Below are 21,078 nucleotides of genomic sequence, written 5' to 3'. Positions count from 1 at the left end.
GCCTATTTAGCATGATAATGTTCCAGACCTAATGATGGCCTGAAGGTGTGGTGACCCTGTGTTTATTTCCTTGTTGATTTCCCTTCTCTGGCTCCAAGATCATTTTCCCATTGCCCACAGGAAACAACATCTAGGGGCGAGGTAGGCCTAACTTGGCAACCCTAAAGGTGAACAAAAGGATCTTGGCTTTTGGCAAAAGCAGAAGGAAGTTCAGGGGCGTCTCAGCCCCATCCAAACCAGAATAGATTTGTCACTGATGCATGCTGCTCTGCAGGGGACCACTCTCCCTCTGAGCTCCCCATAGCTGCTCTCAGTTTTATGGATCTGCTCTACCCAAAGCCTTGCAGAAGGGGCAGGGGATGCCCTGGTTAACCCCTGCATGTACAAAGGTGGAGCAGTTTTCATGCATAGCTGGGACACAGAATACTGGAAAGAGAAAGAAAAATTTCCTGAGCTACTGCTAAGCCAGAAAAGCTCATCTCTCAAACGGACTATCACCTGAGACTTCACACAGCTGGGAACTGATCTGCAATACAGCAAAGGTAAGATGGCCTAGTTCCTCTACAAGGTAGAATCTCATACCATTTTTTAAAAAGTCACCTCTGCCCACTCAGCCCCCAGTTCTCACCCCTATCTCTCTTTCTCTCTCTCTCTCTCTCTCTCTCTCTCTCTCTCTCTCTCTCTCTCTCTCACACACACACACACACACACACACACACACACACACCCAAACTGAGGAGAGTCTAAAAGATGGAAAATCTAGGTGTGTCTTTTTGAAAACACTAGAAAGGCCTTGGCATTTCCTCTCTTTATGCCCTATTTTTTTCTGCAGTGGCCCTCATTCAAAGCTTATTTACTTTGACAAATGAAAACGACTTGCCAGACAGATCAGTAAAAAGGTAAGTAATCCCACTAACAGTAACTGGGTTTATGCTACATTATTCTTTATCGGTATTTAAAACACATTCACACACAGACTTTGTTTCATTCCACAGTAGGAGTAGGTGTTGCATTGTAGTTTTACCCATGAATAAAGAGGTTGAGAGAAACTGTGACCTGCTCACGGGTGTGTAGAGTTGTGGGTGACCAGCAGCACATCCTGTCTTCATTCCCATCTCTTTTCAGTAGAATGGTGACCCTACTTTTTAAACAAAATTCCAGACTACATTCTTGGCCATGTATTCTGACAAATGGTCTGATGAGAGGATGGAATTTTAGAAATTGGAACTCTCAGGAAAATCCAGAAATAGATAGCCACAGTATCCTGTACAATATACCACCTTGTCATGCATTCCTGTTTACTTCCATTCCTGGGCATTGAATTCAGTTCAACAAATGTCGATGAACTGTGTTCCCTGCTCCAACACTGACTGGGTCATATGTCAGGGCGTGGTGCAAGTCCTGTGCCCAAGGAATGCAGAGGCAGTGCAGAGTAGGATGGCGGGGTGGGGGGCTCCCCTAAAGAGGTGAGCTTCAAATAAGCTCAGCATAAAGAGTGGACTTGGATTGAGGGAGAGCATTCAGATACACAAATCCCCCGGGAGGAATTTGTTGAGTGAACATTTACTTATATCAAGTCCATGGTGGCAGAGCTGAGGGGCAAGGAGCACAGCCTGAGGAATTAGACTGTCTGGCCTTGACTCTTGGTTCTACTTCCCACTAGCTCTGCATCTTGGGGTACCTCAGTTAACACCGCTAACCTCACCTTGCCAATATGTAAAATGAGAATGATGGTAATACATCCCTCATAGGGTTATCTTCAGCTGTAAATGATTATGCATGGGAAGTCTTTCCTGATGCATAACAACTGCACAATAAATATTAATACTAACTATTGTGATGACCATGTGCCTGGCTCCAAGGGAGATGCAGGGAATACAGATAAGAGGAGGCCTACCCTCAGTGTAATCAAAACGTCATGGGTTAGTTGTGTGCAGCTAATGACATGAGGTGTGATGCATGCTCTGGAACCACGAGGGTGGAATCTTTTAAGTCTGTGTGAGTTAGGGTTGGGGTTCTGGGGGGACAGGGAAGGGGGCAGAGGTTTCACAGCAGAGGCCCTATGTGTAGGGCGGTAGTATAGAACAGTGAAAAGAGCTAGACAGATCTAATTTTGAATCCCAGTTTCCTCCTCTATTTACGTATCTATTTATTTCTATATTAATCTATATGTATTGAAAACCGTAAATTCATACTTCCAATTCATACTTCCAATTCCAGTCCAACACTCCCTTTCTACATTTGTAACTCCCTTCTCTAACATTCATCAGAAGCTAGCTCCCATTTTCCTTAATATATTATATGCTTATTCACTCAATCCCCCAAATGTCATCAACTGCCATCATGACACTGTCCCCTGCCCCATGCAGATGCCCTCTGCACCCTGCTTAGGCCCTGACGCTTTGTTCTGGGCCGCCCTGAGCTGGCTCCTGGAATTCTGGAGCTACCATATGTCTTCCACACCCGCACCGGTGCCTACTTTGCTCAGCCCTATGTAATGTCTTTAAGGACTTTGACACACGCTATACATTTGTGTATGTACCTGTGTTGCCACTGTCTTTGGTGGGGGACAGAGCTATCTCCTCCATACAGGTAGGGCACATGTCCTCAGCATCAGGCCTGAAGAAGCCAGGCTCATTCCATTCATTCTATTCCACTTGGTCTGCTGATCTATATGGATGTGGGCTGCTCACTGTATGCTTGGGGTAGTAACAACATTTCCAGGGGTGAAAACTACTATTTGGGCAGTCACTGCTCCTTTTGCTTCTCTGTCAAGTCCTTGTCTAGGTTCTCCATTATTCATTTACTTAACAACAGATATGAAGCGCTTACAAGGTAACAGGTGCTTCGTTAGGGTGGGACATAGAGATTTAAAACCTTAGTCACCACCCTGAAGGAACTCCCAGTCCACTGTGGGAAGCAGACAAACCATAAATTTCAATTCCATGTGGCCAAGTGCAATGAGAATCTACACAGCCTGCCATCGGAGGGCACCTAGCTCAGACTGGGTGGTCACAGAGGGGATACCCAAGGGGAATCCTAAATGGGCAGAGATTAACAAGGTAAAGACTGACTAGAAGAGGGGTAAAGGGAATGATGTGCAGGAAGGATGAAAGAGTGTAACGGATAGAGAATTTCAGGAGCTACCTCGGGGTGGCTAGTACAGGGCCAGAGGCAAGAGGAGGAGCTGTCCAGGCAGGTGCAGGCTGTGGAGGTGAGCCAGTGGTGCTGGATTTTAGACTTTAGGACAAGAGCTCTGGAGCCAGACTTCTGGAGTTCAAATCCTGGTTCTGTGACCCAGGATTTGTTGATCTATAGCTGTTGAATCTTCGGCAAGGTAATACTCTGCCTCGGTTTCCTTCACTGTAAAACTAGAGACTGTAATAGTAGTCACCTCATGGGATTGACATGATTAAATTCTTCTTTTACATAGTGTACACAAAAATGCATAGCATATGGAAAACAATAATAACAAAGCTGTTATTTTCCAGCAGGTGGATCAAAAAGGGGTTAGGGCACTGGCGAAGCAGAAGCACCCCAAAATATAATGAATTAATTAAAAGACAGAAATTTAAAAGAATAGATTTTGGCATTGTAAAAGAAACTCTGAAGTTGTTATCTTGAGTAAAATCAGAACCTTTTGGATTCATTTTATGCCTTACTGTTGCTTATCTTTTGACATATTTTGGGTTAGAGGCACCATAATTTTTTTATCGTTTCAGCCTCCAAAGGTCCCAGCATTGCCCTGTATGCTAAGGTGACCTCCTCTCTTCTATTGGTTTTTCATTCACCATGATCTGTTAGGAGTGGCCATTGTACACACTCAGTGGGTTTCAGGCCAGTAGTAATTGTCATGATTGTCCTGACAACCCCAAATCTGGAGGGAAACCATCTTGAAATTCAATTATCACTAAAGCAATTCTGCACCCTGAATGTGTTCAAGGGGATAGGAGGGCAGGAGTGAGGGAGTTTTTGAAACTGTTCTGAAAGTCTCTTTGCCATAGGACTTAGTAACCTTTCTCCAGTGGCCTATCAGCCCCCGTTGTTGGAGCTGTGAGGCAGTTCTCCCTCCCCACAGTCCACCTCCCTTAGAGCCAGAGGAGACAAAAATGGAAGCACAAAAATGCCAATGATACATCAAAATAAAAAATGTCTGGGTACCAAAGGACACAAACAACAGAGTGAAAAGACAGGCCACAGAATGAGAGAAAACATTTGCAAATCATCTATCTGAGAAGGGGTTAATATCCAGAATATGTAAAGAGCCCCTACAGTTCAACAACAACACAAAACAACCCAATTCATAAATGGGCAAATGACTTGCATAGACATTTCTCCAAAGAAGATATATAAATGGCTAATAAGCACAGGAAAAGATCCTCATCACTAATGGTTAGGAAAATGCAAATCAAAAATCACAATGAGATGCCACCTCCCACCCATTAGCATGGCTACTATCAAGTTAAAAAAAATTGCAAAATAACCAATGTTGTGAAGGCCATGGAGAAACTGGAACGCCTGTGCACTGTTGATGGAAATGTAGCCTGGTACAGCTATTGTGTAACACGGTATGGTGGTTCACCAAAAAATGAAAAATAGAATTGTCAATGACCCAGCAATTCAATTTCTGGGTATATAGCCAAAACAATTGAAAGTAGGGACTCAAACAGATATTTGTACTCCCATATTTATGGCAGCGTTATTCACAATAGCCCAAAGGTATATGCAATCCAAGTGTCCAGTGAGTGGATAACAGAATGTAGTATACATATACAATGGGATAAATCCAGCCTTAAAAAGGAAGGAAACTCTGGCACATGCCACATGGTTGAAACTTGAGGATGTTATACTGAATGAAATAAAGCCAGTTTCAGAAGGACAAATACTGTATAATTCCACTTATATGAGGTACTTACAGTAGTCAAATTCATAGAGACAGAAAGTTGAATGGCAGTAGCCGGGGGCTGAGGGAAAGGGAGAATGGAGAGTTACTGTTTAATGGGTGAAGAGTTTCAGTTTTGCAAGATCTAGAGATGGATGGTGGTGACGGTTATGCAACATTGTGAATGTACTTAACACTACTGAACCGTACTTCTAAAAATTGTTAAGACGGCAAGTTTCATGTTAGCTTATTTTACCATAAGTAAAAAACGCCAATGAATCCTGGCTTTTTTTTTCTTAACAAGGTGTACCAATGATTCTTGGGAAAACAGCAGACTTCTTCTCTGAGAAAATAAATATATACAGAAAAATATCTCTTGGTTAGAACTTGGTTATATTCTCCATCACTGGCTGAGACATTGCTAAATCACAAAGAACTGACAAGTCCACCAATTACAGAGAAAGGGAGAAAAAGAGAGAGAGAGATTGCTTCCTAAAACAAATAAGATTAATATTACACTATGCAGAAATAAAAGAGACACTCTGCATTATGCTTAATTATTCATTGTGTGTGTGTTTATGTGTGCACATTACTAAAACATTTAGGATTGCAGTTCTTGACAGGGGGCGGGTGAGCCAAAGGTTGTATGTGAAAGGATTGTCAGAAACACGCACACTGATAGTCTAGTTCTGCACCCAAAATTTATAGAAACAGACCCAGCATGAGGCTGCATGTGAATTCGAGGTCACAGCCTCTGTCAGATGAAGCATCAGCCTAACCTCTGGTGCTGGGACAGGAATAAGAGAAAAAATGGAGCACGGAGAACCTTTCCTTCCTCTTTCCTGAACGCCTGACCAGGAGGCCAGCTCTGGCTGCCGGGACACTTCCTGCCTTTTACAGCTTCCTCCACTTCTAAATGGGCAGGTTCATTTCAACTCCAGGGCAAAGGGGTGGGAGTGGTTTGTTTACTCATGTTAAATTGGAACAATAATGAAATAATAGTGAAAAATTAACAGTGGGTGGCAATGCTTTGTAAAACGTGAAACAGATGTGTGTTTTCATTTATTTATATACCACTTTATTCTACAAAGAAACTCTGGTTGCTCCAACTGGAGAATAGAAAGTAGAACAATGGCCCCACATTAGCATGGCTCATTTCTGGCCAGCATAGTGTTTTTAATTTTTTATATTAGCTACTAAACATCTAACAATCAGGAGATTTCATGTAAAAATTCAAATTTCAAGTTTTTTAAAACATAGGAAACTCTGGCCGTGTTGGTCCTATATTTGTTCATTCACTCAGCAAACAAATATAGATTGGGTGACAGTTCTTGCCAGGCACTGTTCTGGATTCTGGGAATTGAGCAGAGGTGAGACTGATAATAACCAAGTAGACAGGTAAGTAAGATAATTACAGGAAATTGTAAGTGCTATGAATACAGCAAGGTTAGAGGATATGAATAAAGCAGGGTTAGAGGATAGAGACTGAGAGTGGGGTAGAGGAGCCATGTTAGTTTATCAGAGTGGCCAAGGAAGAGCTCTCTCCATTTGCCACAGTCTGCACTATGCCCTATTACTCCACTCCAGGCATTTACTGACATTGCAGGCACCTTAGGGTTGGAGCTTTGCCATAAAATCATGGGAAATATAAACAAGAATTTAAATCAAGAACAAGGGAAATATGAGAATAGGATGATAAGACCAATGGAAATAGAAACCAGGTATGTATGTCATAAGAGCCTTCATGATTGATATAGTTGGGCATCAGATTCAACTGAGCTTCCTGGCAACCAAAGCAAAAGTGAAATATCCCCAATTACATCATTCTCATTTTTCAGAAAGGAATAAATAAAGCAATTCCTTTATAAGTACCAAGCTTTCCTCATCTGACTTGGAGTAGAAATTGAGTATATCAGCTTTATAAGGGAACTCTGAGTGAAATAGTAATCAGTATGAAATAGTAATCAATATCCTCACCAATGCATGCCCAGGAGTCTGGTATTTCATATGGTTTCAGGTATTCATTCAAAACATCTTTATTGAGACACAAGTCCTACAGATGCAAACATGCCTGATACTTTTTTCTAGTAGCATACTTCATCTAAACTAAACTCAGGAAAGGTGGTCATGTGAGAGGCCAAGATAATGCCATGTAGACCCCTTCTTGTTCCTGCTGATCTCAATCCACAGAGTATTTAGGAGAATGAACAGAATGCCTCTCATTCAAACTATATTCCTCCCATAAAGCTCTTTTCTGAGCTGGTTAGAGAGAAACTAAAGATTATAATTAACAGTTCTTTGCAACATGCCTCAATGTCTGCCACTCCTGTTACTCGGAAGGCAATTTCAGTGGCCCTTGCTCTTTGGGCTTGAGTAGGCAAATCCTCCTTCCCTTTTCTGGAATAGCCCCCACTGGGTAACCCTAGTGGTAGTGCACACTGACACCTTAATGCCGAGAACAGCCCACCGGAGGGAAGGCAGTGACCAAATATCTTCATTCACCTTCTGCACAAGAGGGGTCTGCCAAATTCCAGGCTGGTGACCAAAGGCCAGGAAATCTAGCCTGTCTTCTAGAATGTTCCTGGGGAGCTCTGTCATGGCTCCAGTCTCCTAAGCCTCCTGAGAGTTCCCTTGCCAAAGGAGCCCTTCCCCTGGATTCTTAATTTGTGTAAGTGCCACCGTGTATCCCAGAGTGTTTTTAGGTACACTCCTGCCCCAGGAGAAAAACATGGGCAAAAACAGAGTTAAGCCAAACTTTCTGTTCTTTTTTGGCGTGGATACTGCCTGGCTGTGCCCTTATTACCTGGATCATATTTTGGCTTTCTGGAGATTTCCTGGGCTCACTCTCCTGCTGTTGGCAAGAATCAAGGAGTTAGGTCTCAGGGCTGGGGCCAAGGCGCTACTTCTCCCTCACTCTGTTGAAAACTGAGAAGCACACTTTGACTGTGCTACTTGTAATCCTTACCCAGACTTCCTCCTCCCTGTTACCACACCTCTCTGTTACTCTCGTTAAACATGCCCTTTGAGCCAGCCTCACAGAACTGGTTCTCTGGGTTGGTAACAATGACCTTGCATAAATACTCCGAGCTCCCTCTAGCAGGAACCTCCCAGTCTCTGCCTGGCCATCTGGCAAGGAGGCCCTGCTGGTACCAGGGTAACCTACCCAACCTGGGACACTATCCAAATCACTTGACATGGAATCCTGTTCCCTCCTGGAACAGGGCAGCCTATGAGTTCCCAGGTATTTGCTATGAGAGTCCCAGCCAGTGGTGTGTTTTCTGATAAACTTCATTGTGTAAATTTCTCATCATGGACCGTAAACTAACATATAGGCATATGTCAACATAGGTACATAAATACTTCAGTATAGAATACATCAGTCTAGCTTAAGTCACCTTCCATTTATTTTTTGTTTTGGGGTGTTTTTATTTTATTTTATTTTTTTTGTTTTATTTTTTGAGATGGACTCTCACTCTGTTGCCCAGGCGGGAGTGCAGTGGTGTGATCTCGGCTCACTGCAACCCTCTGCCTCCTGGGTTCAAGCAATTCTCGTGCCTCAGCCTCCCAAGTAGCTAGGGCTACAGGAGTATGCCACCACACCCATCTAATTTTTGTATTTTTAGTGGAGACAGAGTTTCGTCATGCTGGCCAGGCTGGTCTCAAACTCCTGGCCTCAAGTGATTCACCCACCTCCCCATCCCAAAGTGCTGGGATGGATTACAGATGTGAGCCACAATGCCTGGCCTCCACTTACTTTTTTTATCACTAGACTGAAGTACAAAACATAGTAAGTGCAATCTATCCACTGGGTTTTGCTTTTGAGGAGCAGGGGTTGCTGTTAATAAGACTTTTAGAGTAAATGATTTTGTAGACTAATAAAAATTTGACACCAACTGTTGCTGAGTGGCGAGAGAACGCAGCTGGCAAGGTGCTTTGTGTCAGGACGTGCTCCATTCATGGAATAATAATAATCACTGTCACTCACTGAATTCTTCCCATGTGCTAGGCCCCAACAAACTTTTTACATGGTTTGACTTCTCTTCTTTAATTTTCATAATTCTGAAAAGTACTATTGTTATTTCCATGTTTCAGGTGAAGAAACTGAGGTTCAAAAAGCTTTAGCAAGTTGCCCAAGGTTACCAGGCAGCAGGACCTGGGTTTGAAACCAGGTCTGTTACACTCCAAAGCTCTTAACAGAAAGGAGAAGGAAAACGAGGAGAAAGGGAAGAGAGAGGGCAAGAAGTCTTGGGCAGCAAGTTCTTCAGTCCCCTGAATTTTGTTACCCTATCTCTATGTCTATATCACGGCCTTCTTTGATTAATGAACAAAGAACCCCTTTCTCAGACTCTACATCAGCCACCTTCTGTCCACTCTGCTTGACACCTGGTTAGATCATAAAGATCAAGATTTCTTGACCAGGGGTGGTGGCTCACCCCTGTAATCCCAGCACTTTGGAAGGCTGAGGTAGGAGGATTGCTTGATCCCAGGAGTTTGAGATCAGCCTGAACAACAGAGGGAGACCCTGTCTCTACAAAAAACTTAAAAATTAGCTGGCATGGTGGCATGTGTCTGTGGTCCCAGCTGCCCAGAAGGCTGAGATGGGAAGATCGCTTGAGCCTGGGAATTTGAGGCTGCAGTGAACCATGACTGTGCCATTGCATTCCAGCTTGGACAACAGAGCAAGATCCTGTCTTAAAAGAGAAAAAGAAAAAAAAAAAAAAAGACCAAGGTTTCTTGACTCAACAATACTGGCATTTGGGACTGATCTTTGTTGTGGGCAGCTGCCTTGTGCATTATAGAATGTTCAGCAACACCCCTAGGTTTGACCTATTAGATGCCCATAGCACTCCCCAAGTTGTAACAACCAAAATTGTTTCCAGTCAATGTTAAGTGGCCTCCAGAGGGCAAAATCACCCCACACAGAGAACCATTACACTAGACACAGCCAAAGGCAAAGGCAGACTAAAGTTCCACCAAGGCGATGGTAACTGTCCTCAGAGGGTGGGAGCTTCCATGCCATGGCTGGGAGGAATCTGGGGATTCTTCAAGTGGAGCAACCCATCTCATGGTCATGGCACCATTCTGACCTCAAAGTAAGCAGAGACGTCCAAGACTATGGTCAACCCAAAGGAAACCTCAGGCCCCACAGGCTTGCTGGTGTTGGTGAGTAGAGCAAGAGATCTCTCCAAAAGGCCAATGGTTGTGACTGACCTTCCTAGTTCTGGCAGAAAATCTGTGTACACCTAGAAAATGCTCTTTCTTTACAGAGCTATCTCTGTAGCATTCATTTGACCCCAAGCATATAAAGAATAACCATGCCAGATATGACTTTAGAGTGTACAGGGTATGTGGGAAGGGCCCCTAGCTGGTGCTGGCCCCTCATAACCCATCACAAAGTGGTCAATGGCCAGGAGACCCTTTGTCCTAGGTCCCACATGGAGCTTCAAGTTCAAAATCTTGATATGGTTTCCAATGTTATCTATATGTTGAATTCTTAATATGTTCAAAAGCATATATACGTTTTAAATACAGCATATTTTATAGGTCTATTTTGGGATTCCTTCTTTCATTTTTAATATCCCAAGGGCTTCAAAACTGGAAGCGGCCTGGGCCTGCTTTGACATTTTGTTTTGTTTTGTTTTGAGATAGGATTTTGCTCTGCATTGGCCAGGCTGGAGTGCAGTAATGTGATCATGGCTCACTGCAGCCTCAACCTTCTGAGCTCAAGCAATCTTCCCATCTTAGCCTCCCAAGTAGCTGGGATCACAGGCGTGTACCACCAAACCCGGCTGATGTTTTTATTTTTTGTAGAGACGAGGTCTCTACTACGTTGCCCAAACTGGTCTCTAACTCCTGGCCTCAAGCAATCCTCCTGTCTTGGTTTCATGGCAGGTTTCTTGGTAATAGCCTCAAACTGGAAACAACCCAATGCCCATCAACAGCTGAATGAATAAACAGACTGTGCTATGTCCACACAATGCAATACTAAGCAGAAAAAAAGGAATGAACTATTGATACATACAATATGAATAAATCCCAAAATTATCATACTGAGTGAAGTAAGCCACACACCAAAAGAATACACACTGTTTTATTTCATTTATATGAAATTCTGGAATGTGCAAGCAGTCTAGTTTTAGAAAGCAGATCAATATTTGCCTGGGGACCTGGTGAATGGGGAGTGAGAGGGAGAAATTACAAAGAGAGAGAAGATTAATTTGTTCCTTGATTGTAGTGATGATTTCATGGGCATGTATGTATGCCAAAACTGATCAGATGCACAAAATTAAATATGTGCATTAGGATGAACCCCTGGATATTGTGGGGTGGGGGAAGCAGAGGCGTGGTGGCTAGGTCCACTTGGGTAGTTTGTCCATTTCTCTAGTCTTTGGCGGAGCACAGAGGCTGTAGCCATTCCTCTTCAGCACTGCCTGGATAATGTTCTAGAGTGAAGTGTGAGAAACTCATAAGAAATTCATCAGCTTATTGGGTGAAAGCCCTGCTGTGGCACCCTCTCACTGTCTCTGAAGAGCACCTCTTATCTGGGTAAGTCCCCTCTTGGGGCCAGAAGAGATTAGATCAGAATACACTGGATATATTTGCATGGCTAGAAATCCCTCCTTCTTAGAGAGTAAAGAGGGTGCCCCCCCGCCCCGCCCTTCCCCAGAACAGAGAAAGTGGCCAAGCAGCTTGGATCTCCTCCAGCATACCCAGGCCAAAAAATCATGCCACATCCCAGTGTTCATTGAGGAAATAAAATGCACACACACACAAGCACACACACATAGAGCAGTAGCCTGTGCCGAGTCGCCTCCAAGGCTGGGGTCTGCAGGTGCAAGCTCCAATTAGCAGCCGGCCTTCCAATACCTTTTCATCCCAAACAACGGCCAGGCCTCAGCCCCAGCCAGGGATTGAGGAAGGCCCCGGAAGGACTGGCGACGAGACTGAGAAAAACAAAGACTGTCCAAATAAAAGTAGCTCATGTGAGTCGAACCTGAAACCCAGCTTCATTTTCAAAACCTCTTGTGAGAATTAGTCAATGCACAATTTTGTGAAAAATCAGTTACTGGCCACAGGAAACAAACTGCTTTCAAAGGCCCTCCAGACCCTCCATAAGTCACCAGAGGCAGTTTTCTTTTGCAAACCAGCTAGGCACGTATTTCTGTAACAACACAGTCTTAGTTGTTTCTACCGTTGACAACAATTCCCCTAAACTAATACATTTTGGGGGTTATGGATGCATTGTTGTTCTCCTGCAACTGATGGCTCTTTATTGTTAATATCACATGAAGGCTTAAACAAAAGCACTTTTGATTCTTTATTTTTAGCAATGAAATATATGTGTTTTCATGTGCGTGTCAGTGCTGTATCCTAAGCAGAGAGGCACTAAGGCCATAGACTCACTTTCTTCGTTCCTTCTCTCCCCCCATTTTTTTCTGTTTACTTTTCACCGAGAATGCTGCAGAGCTTATACAGAGGTACATGCTTCCTCTATAAGCATCTCAGCCTGTTCCACAGCTAAGGATGTGCTCCCGAAGAAAGACTTCTCTATCGTTGTCTCCTTGTGGGCTCCCTGGTCTGCTTTTCCACCACTGCCATGCTCTGTTAGGCAGTGCTTCCTCGCCTTCCTGACAGCCGTTTTGTTTTTAATACATAAATCTACAAAGAAATGCCAACAATTGGAAATGTGAACAAAAGAATGTTAAAAACCCATATTCCCACCACCACCGTCATTCTATTTTTCTGTTTCCTTCCAGATCTTAGGGCATACTTTGTGTCTACTTAGTATGTGTATATAAATAATTTTTTATTTTTATTTTTATTTGAGACAGAGTCTTACTCTGTTGCCCAGGCTGGAGTGCAGTGCAGTGTTGCAATCTCAGCTCACTGCAACCTCTGCCTCCTGGGTTCAAGCAATTTTTGTGCCTCAGCCTCCCAAGTAGCTGGGATTACAGGCATGCGCCACCACACCTGGCTAATTTTTTACTTTTAGTAGAGAGAGGGTTTCACCATGTTGCCCAGGCTGTTCTCGAACCCCTGACCTCAGGCGATCTGCCTGCCTTGGCCTCCCAAAGTGCTGGGATTACAGGCATGAGCCACCACACCCGACCTAAATAACTCTTGATTATGCCTCTGACTTGGCTTCTCCACTGGGTTTGCAGTCATGAGATACGAACAGCCGGTAAGTGGGCGACAGAAGAAACAGCCCTTTTGATACTTTGGGACCTGAAAACAGTCCATTCTACTTAGTAAGAATGAAGTTGCGTTCCTGTGAGCCTCTGTTTGCACCATTTTCATCAGCCAATCAATAAATAACCTTGTTTAATGCATGTTTCTGTTTCAAGATGTCTTATTTTCTCAGGGATATTAACCTTTTTAATTAAAGAAAATTTATTAGGAACCAGATTTTAAATAAATATAAGGAAGAATTTGTTTTAGGTTTGGGGTACAAATGATCCTGTCATCCAGTCACTGAGCATAGCACCCAATAGTCTTTCAATCCTTACCCCCTACTCACTCCTCCCTGCTGTAGTAGTACCAGTGTCTACTGTACTACTTTATGTATGCCATCTTTATGTCCATGAGTACCCAATGTTTAGCTCCCACTTACAAGTGAGAACATGCAGTATTTGGTTTTCTGTTCCTGTGATAATTTGCTTAGAAGAATGGCCTCCAGCTGCATGCATGTTGCTGCAAAGGACATGATTTTGTTCTTTTCCATGGCTGCATAGTATTTCATGGTGTATATGTACCATCTTTTCTTTATCCAATCACCATTGATCGGCACCTAGGTTGGTTCCATGTCTTTGTTATTGTGAATAGTGCTGCAGTGAACATGCAAGTATGTGTCTTTTTGGTAGAACAGTTTATTTTCTTTTGGATATATACCTGTAATGGAATTGCTGGGTCAAATGGTAGTTCTGTTTCAAGTTCTCTGAGAAATCTCCAAACTGCTTTGCACAGTGGCTGAACTAATTTGCCTTCCCACCAATGGTGTATAAGTGTTCCCTTTTCTCTGCAACTTTGCTAACATCTGTTGTTTTTGGCTTTTTAATGATAGCCATTCTGACTGGGGCACCTTATTTAATACATCAATTTTGAGCTCATGGCCAACAGCACTATAACTCAGGCCTGAAGGACGCTTCTTTAACACAGATACTTTCTCTGTAAGGTACATCACAGCTTTCTGGAACTTAGGAACATTAGGCAGCACTTCAGCATTATGCTTCGGGGCCATTTTTACAGCAAAATCACCAGTGAAGAGCACAAAAATGAGGAAAAATGGGGCACTAAGTAGTCTGCAAAGGGAACACTTGCTGATAGTATGAAAGCTGACACAAGAAGCCAGAGCGTCACTGTTTGACCTCAGCTGGGAATGTGTGCATCCCATGAGTTAAAGCTTCGCTGCTTTGAGCATGTCCACAAATAACCACAAAAGCACCATGAGCATCGAGTTGGGGGTTACAATTCAATTTTATCAAGCAAACTGTTCACAACTATGGAATCTGCAAATAATAAGGGTTGACCAATTGACTATACCTCTATTGTATAGTCTTGCTAACTAGAATTGACTATTCTGCATTGTTAAAGTATCAAAAGATCTATTTCTTCTGCTGTCAACTTACCAGCCATTCATGTTTCATGACTGCAAACCCAGCAGAGAAGCCAAGTCAGAAAAATAATCAAGAGTTATATATATGTAAACATATTAATTAGACACAAAGTATACCCAATGACAAGATCTGTACCTATATTGTATTAATGCAGTATATCATGATGACAGGAGGCAAGTGGTCATTCATATTTCCCTCTGAAACTAGTTTGTTGTTTCATGTTAAAATGCCACCATCATGGCTGCCATCTATCAGTGATAAATCATTTCTTCTAAAGTGGTAGTTTCAAGAATACACAGTGGGAGTCTTCTCTCTTGCTTCCAGGATCAACTTCAAAATCATTAGGTCTGGTTGGGTGGAGTCCATTGGGTTGAAGTTAGAAGTTGAAGTCAGAAGTTAGAAGTGATCACTCTGAGTGATGGTCTAATCTCCATCAGCAGCCTAGTCTTTAACACAGCAGAAATTTCCTCATCTGCAAAAGGGAAAGTCCATGTTTCATTAATTCTAAGACACTCCTTCTTTCACGTTTTAATATCTCAGAAACCAGCTAAGTTTTGTTTTATGCAATTGATGGTGTGTTGTGGACTAATTGGCAGTATTCTGCTTTCTTTCTGGCTGGGCACATAAAATAAGAGTGCACATTCTACCCTCTGGTGTCTTAGAAGTGATGAAATTCTGTAGTAATGAAACAAGCCTACCTTACAGTGTTGTAAGGATTGAGCAATGCTACAACTTCACAGGGTTGTTGTGAAAAAGTAAATAATATGTGAAATGACAGGTGTAGTGCAAAGCATTTGGAATTAAGGAATTCTTATCATGACTGTATTTTCTTACTCCTAGAATCAGTGAATCTTTTACTTTTGACATTACTAGGAAATATCATAAGAGCTGCACCAGGGACCCCTATGATTCTAATTAGATTTTTTCAAGCAATGGTTGGTACAAAGAGATTCATTTAGTGGGTCATAAAATCTTGTGTCATTGCAAAGAGATCCCCAAGTGTTTGAGAACTACAGCTGTGAAGAAAGTAAAACACAAGTTTCTCAGGGGCCAAGGCAGCCCTTTCTTCATGACCATGATGCTGCAATCATGAGGTTGTGTTTTGGTCCGATTACTGGGATCCTCTTATATTATGAGATTTTTTTTGCCAGTGCAAATTGGGTTTCCTCTCGTCAAACTGCTTCTGTCTATGCTCTATGCTCTTAGCAGTAACGGGAGAGTGAAACAACTGAGGCAGTGATTCAGTCCTAAACTATTAATATAACCCAAGATTCTTCCATCTGTGTCATCTAGATCACCATCTCAGTTGCTGTTTTTTCTTTCTTGGGGAGGGAGGGAGGGAACCTGGGTTCTGTTGTACAAAATAAATTTATAACACCTTCACTCCAAACAGATTTGTTAAACTACAGAACACAACCCTGCATCCTTGTTCGTATTTGTTTGCTTTTTGATGTAAACGGAGAATGTGAATCCAAGAAATTTCACTGGAGTCAAAATACGGACATAGGATGGAATCAGCTAATTGGGTGTATAAGATGAAATGGCAGCTGAGGGTTTGCTCCCTGACAGGAAAATGTGGAGGCTGCTTTATTTGCTGTCCTATTGTCAAATTACTATCAAAGTAAGTGAATAAATGGAAGCAGGTAGAAACCCAGGGTCTATCAGGCTGCTTCTATGTGCTGATCATTTTGTATAACTGTTTTGACACACCTCAATAAGGGCATTATCATCTCCATTTTATAGTTCAAGGACCTGATACTTGAAGGTGAAATGATTTGCTTTAGGTCACTCAAGCCCTTCTGCCTCAGAGACCTCCTTTTTCTACTCTAAGGGACAAGAATGTCTCGCCAGAGTCCCAAAGATGCCTCACAATTCCTCTGCCGGCATTTCTCCTGTGATCTTCTCTGAAGGGCTTTTCAACCCTGGCCACTTTATCCTCATTGTGTTCTTCTTACCACAGTGACGTGTGGAAGGAGGTGCATGCTAATTTTTTTGAAACAATTAAGTTTTGTTTCCCTCGACCCAGGCAAGCATGCGTCCATCCCTCTTTCTCCACCACTCCTTTTCCCCTAAAACAGAAAGAAAGAAAGAAAGAAAAGAAAGAAAGAAGAAAGAAAGAAAGAAAGAAAAAAGAAAGAAGGAAGGAAGGAAGGAAGGAAGGAAGGAAGAAGAAGAGGAAGGAAGGAGGGAAGGAAGGAAGGAAGGAAGGAAGGAAGAAGGAAGGAAGAAGGAAAGAAAGAAAGAAAGAAAGAAGGAAGAGTAATAGATGTGCGGTCTCTATGAGATCCCTCTTTGATTTCCACTCTGAATAGTAGGCATTGTCCTCAGCAGTTATTATTTTTGGAGTGCCAACCAATAAAGGTCAGCATCTCCTTTATGTAAATGTAGCACTGCAACACAGAGATTTTAACTGACCTGCCCAAGGTCACACAGAAATTAGCAAAGTGGCCAGGAGTGGGGCCTAATGCTTCTAGTTCCCCATCATTGGCCGTATCAGCCTTCACTGCTATTTTATACACACTTAGTAAATATTTACAACTTGAAATATCTTCCCAGCTGCAGTTAGGACAAGAAGTATTCTCATATATTTGTATGCATTTGTAAAACAGATGCAAAAAAACATAAACCTGAATTACTGGGCACGGTCTCCCTCATATTAAAAGCACTAGGTTAAAAGCTGGGAGAGCCAAGATTATAGGCTAATATTTTGTCCTTTTCAATCTCTTGGTTGTTTCTTCCTATTTTGTATATAAGATGGCTTGTTTTTCATGAGTTGCATAGAATCATTAAACTGATTTGGTTTATCAAATCATACCCGTACTTCCCAATAGACATTTTTTACATTAAAGCATAAAACAGGGCTAATAACAGATTAGCCCTATTTTTCTTCATAATAATATTGAAATAATTACAATATATTAATACCAAATGGGCTCATTCTATTCTAATTATAAATATTCATTAGTATAAAATACTTGAGGAATAAGAACATCAATCTAAATGAAAATTTATATTTTTTAAAATGTGATTCTTTTAAACTTTGTAGTGAGTTATGTGAGACAACCCTAATTCAAATTAATTAAAGAAAGAGGAATTTTGTTGGCTCACAAAACAGGCACGTCCGGAATGGGGGATCTGGTTCAAACAATGTCAGTGCTTTCCTTCTCTCTCCACATCTGGCCTCTGCACTATTCAGCTTTAGAGTCTAATGGTATCATTCTGCCCATCGTCACCCCATGTGACAAGAAAGATAAGAGGTGTGGGGGTGGGGGCTTATCTGAACTGCTTGTTTTCAAAAAGGCAGGGAGGGACTGGGTACCATGGCTCACACCTGCTAATCCAGCACTTTGGAAGACTGAGGCAGGAGGACTGCTTGAGCCCAGAAGTTTGAGACCAGCCTGGGCAACATAGTGAGACTTCATCAGTACAACAAATAAAACTAAAAATTAGCTGTATGTGGTAGTGTGCACCTGTAGTACCAGCTACATGGGAAGCTGAGGCAGGAGGATCACTTAAGCCCATGCAGTGAGCTATGATCACATGATTGCACTCCAGCCTGGATGACAGAGTGAGACCCTGTCTCTCTTAAAAAATAATAATAATAATAAATTAAAAAAAAAAAAAAACAGCGAGGGATACTTCCTATGACAGACATGCCAGGGAAGAATCCTGATTGACTTAGTAAACCACCACCCCTTGGAGCAGTCCCTGTGATCAGAGAGATGTGGACTATAGTCAACTGTGAGGCTGGGTCATATGCCCACCCTTCCTGCATGAGAGGTGGTAAGTAGGTTGGCCAACGCCCCACTGTGATTGCAGCTCCACCAGGAGAGATGGTACTCCCAGAGGAAAGGGAGTACTCATGCAAGAAGAGGAACAGAAAACCAAGCTGGGGCTGGGGGCGGTGGCTCACACCTGTAATCCCAGCACTTTGGGAGACTGAGGCAAGCAGATTGCCTGAGCTCAGGAGTTCGAGATCAGCCTGGCCAACATGCTGAAACCCCATCTCTACTAAAATACAAAAAATTAGCCAGGCCTGGTAGTGTGCACTTGTAGTCCCAGCTACTTGGGAGACTGAGGCAGGAGAATTGCTTGAACCCGGGAGGTGGAGGTTGCAATGAGCTGAGATCATACCACTGTACTCCAGCTTGGACAACAGAGACTCCATCTCAAAAAAACAAAAAAAAAGCCAAGCTGGACAGATAAAAACATGTTAACTATCTCAGCTCATTCCACTGGGCTTGTGAAAATCATAATTACAATACAAATCCAACTGAGCAGGTGGTATTGGGTGCACAAGGCTAATGTGTGACTTTCAGATTTCCTGTCTTCTTCATTGTAGAGTGTTATTATGGAGTACGTGATTTATCGCATACTTCCTGCCCTACTGTGCTGATTTGCAATGGTTTCAGAGTCTTATTAACAAGAATATTAGGAACAAAATACATTGTTTTCCATCAGTTTCTGCACTGGGTTCTGGTGCTTTCCAGATCACATTTTCGGAACTCTAGGAGGCCCTTTGTGAAGTAACTGGCACACATTTCACTGTCGGGCTTTTCTGGTGATGGAGAAACAGGACCCTAAGGAGGTTATGCAATCTCCCCGAAGTCCCACAGCCGGTTTGTGACTGAGCCTGTAAACTCTCATCTTAGGGCCTGACTGTGGCAATCAGCTCTCTTCTGGGCCACCACTTGGCCCAGAGGAGGAAGATGGATGAGGGCGCTCATGTCAAGCATTAGCCTAATCCATTTTTAATGACCTTTATTTTCATCTCGTGAGGAAAATAGCATAGCCTTCCCTGGGTAAACACTAGTTCAGGAAAAGCCACAAACCAGCCCCCCGAGTCTTGTTTACAAAAATGAACCCAAGCTAACTCAGCCTAGCTGGCAAAAACTGATAACCTCAAGGCAGCTTCCCTGGCCATAGCCCACAGAACAAGGATCAGTATTTCTGAGTATTGCCATGCATTTTTCTTAGTTTATCATGGCCGGAAGATGTGAAAAGCACTGTAAAAAATGAGATGAAGAAATCCTGGGAAGAAGAGATAATATGAGGAAGATACAAAAGGGAGAAGAGAAAGAGAATAGAGAGTAAGAAAATTATTGTGCATGGGGAACCAAAGAGGATAGTGCAGAACCATGCGTGGATGGGGGTGGTGGTCAAGTTCCAGCAGGCAAGGGAAGATGCCATTACTGTATCCCTGTTATGTGCCATAGGTTTTCACATCCATTTTCTCATCAAATTTAATGTGATCATCACAATATCCTTGTAAGGGATATGTGGCCATCTTGCATTATATAGAGAAGGCAATAGAGGAACATAGAGTCCATATAACTTGATGGATTTATGCAGCTAAGAAGTGATGATGTTGGGGCTGAACCCAGACATTTCCGATCCCAAAGTTTATGTTCTTTCCACCCCAAACTTCCCACCACTCACACACTATCTAATGACATCTTGTCTTAGGACAGGTTGTCTAGAAGTAGAACCTACAAAAGGATTCTTGTACATAGGATATATCTTGAGGAAGTGTTCTCAGGAGGAAGGGAGTAAGAAAGAAACCTGCTAAAGAAGACCTGAAGAAACAAATGATTCCTGAAAATCTAGTTCTACTTTACATTTGATAGGAAATGTGACCAAGTTGGCTGTTCCTTGTCTATTGTCCATAGAGGCTTCTTTTCCTCTTCCTAGGATACGGATCCCAATGTAATTCCAAATCTCCCTAACCTGATATGGTTCCCCATGGCATAGTTTAAACAATCCTCAAGCCAGTGTTTTTTCAACAGGGAATTGTTCTTAGGAGGAGGGCGGCAAGATAGAGCAGGGGAAATTCTAAGCAAAAATATAGGCTCAAGTACCTAGCTTTGGCCTGATCTGACAGGGAACATGAATTGCACCCCAGAATTCACCCTGCCATGAGGCAAAGGAGTGGGACTTTTGTACCCCAGTCGGTCAGTCATTGTCTGTGGGCTGACCCTCTTGGCTGAAGTGAGAGTGTAGGGGTAACATCTCAAGGGAGCAGCTGTTTAGCAGAAGGCAGGCATCTGAGAAGGGAGGCAGCCGTAAGCCATCAGCAGCCACACTCACAGAAGCTAGGAGATGGGAGTCTGGGCAAGGCAACAGCAGCCACTACACATTCTGCTGTCAGCTTCCCACTGTGAGAGAAAAGGGAGGATGGGAACCCAGAAGAGAAAGCACCATTGTCCTGGTGGTCCCTGAAAATCCCACTCTAAGTGCTGATATCAGTTCCAAAGGCCTGGCCACCGCAGCGGCCAGCCTCAGGCAGGTCTCCTGATAATGCAGCCCTAGTTCTGCCCTTAATACAACTCTGCTCCCCTCAATGACCCACCTCCCTCCACTCCAGGTCAAGATTCAATGGATTAGAAAAACCAGAGGACCCAGGAGCTTTGGCCTCTCCTTCTCCACATTCATACATTAATCCCCAACTCTTTCTCCACTCTCCTTTCTTTGCTTTTCTTCAGCAGATTTTATTTAAAATTTTCAAACATCTAACAACTATGGAATTACACCGAGTTAAGGATTCTCAAGGACTTAAAAAAAAAAAAAAAAAAAAAAAAAAAA

The 21,078-nt window shown here is 42.8% G+C and overlaps 1 protein-coding gene across 3 annotated transcripts in view; it reads left to right on the top strand.

The window, feature by feature from the left end:
* The first annotated feature begins 202 nt into the window (after window positions 1-202).
* LNX1 (ligand of numb-protein X 1) overlaps window positions 203-21,078 on the top strand; it is a 192,571-nt gene continuing 171,695 nt past the window's right edge. The window contains exons 1-2 of one of the 3 annotated variants that reach the window (XM_017893281.1): window positions 270-542; window positions 833-899. The gene's annotated coding sequence lies outside the window, so the exon portion shown is untranslated. Of the gene's footprint in view, window positions 543-832; window positions 900-21,078 lie in introns of all 3 variants that reach the window. The other 2 variants (XM_017893283.1, XM_017893282.1) reach the window with 2 other exon arrangements.

This window comes from Rhinopithecus bieti, unplaced genomic scaffold (genome assembly GCF_001698545.2).
Source record: "Rhinopithecus bieti isolate Rb0 unplaced genomic scaffold, ASM169854v2 scaffold_23964, whole genome shotgun sequence".
Classification (NCBI taxonomy): domain Eukaryota; kingdom Metazoa; phylum Chordata; class Mammalia; order Primates; family Cercopithecidae; genus Rhinopithecus; species Rhinopithecus bieti.
This window is presented reverse-complemented; position numbering and strand designations above follow the sequence as displayed.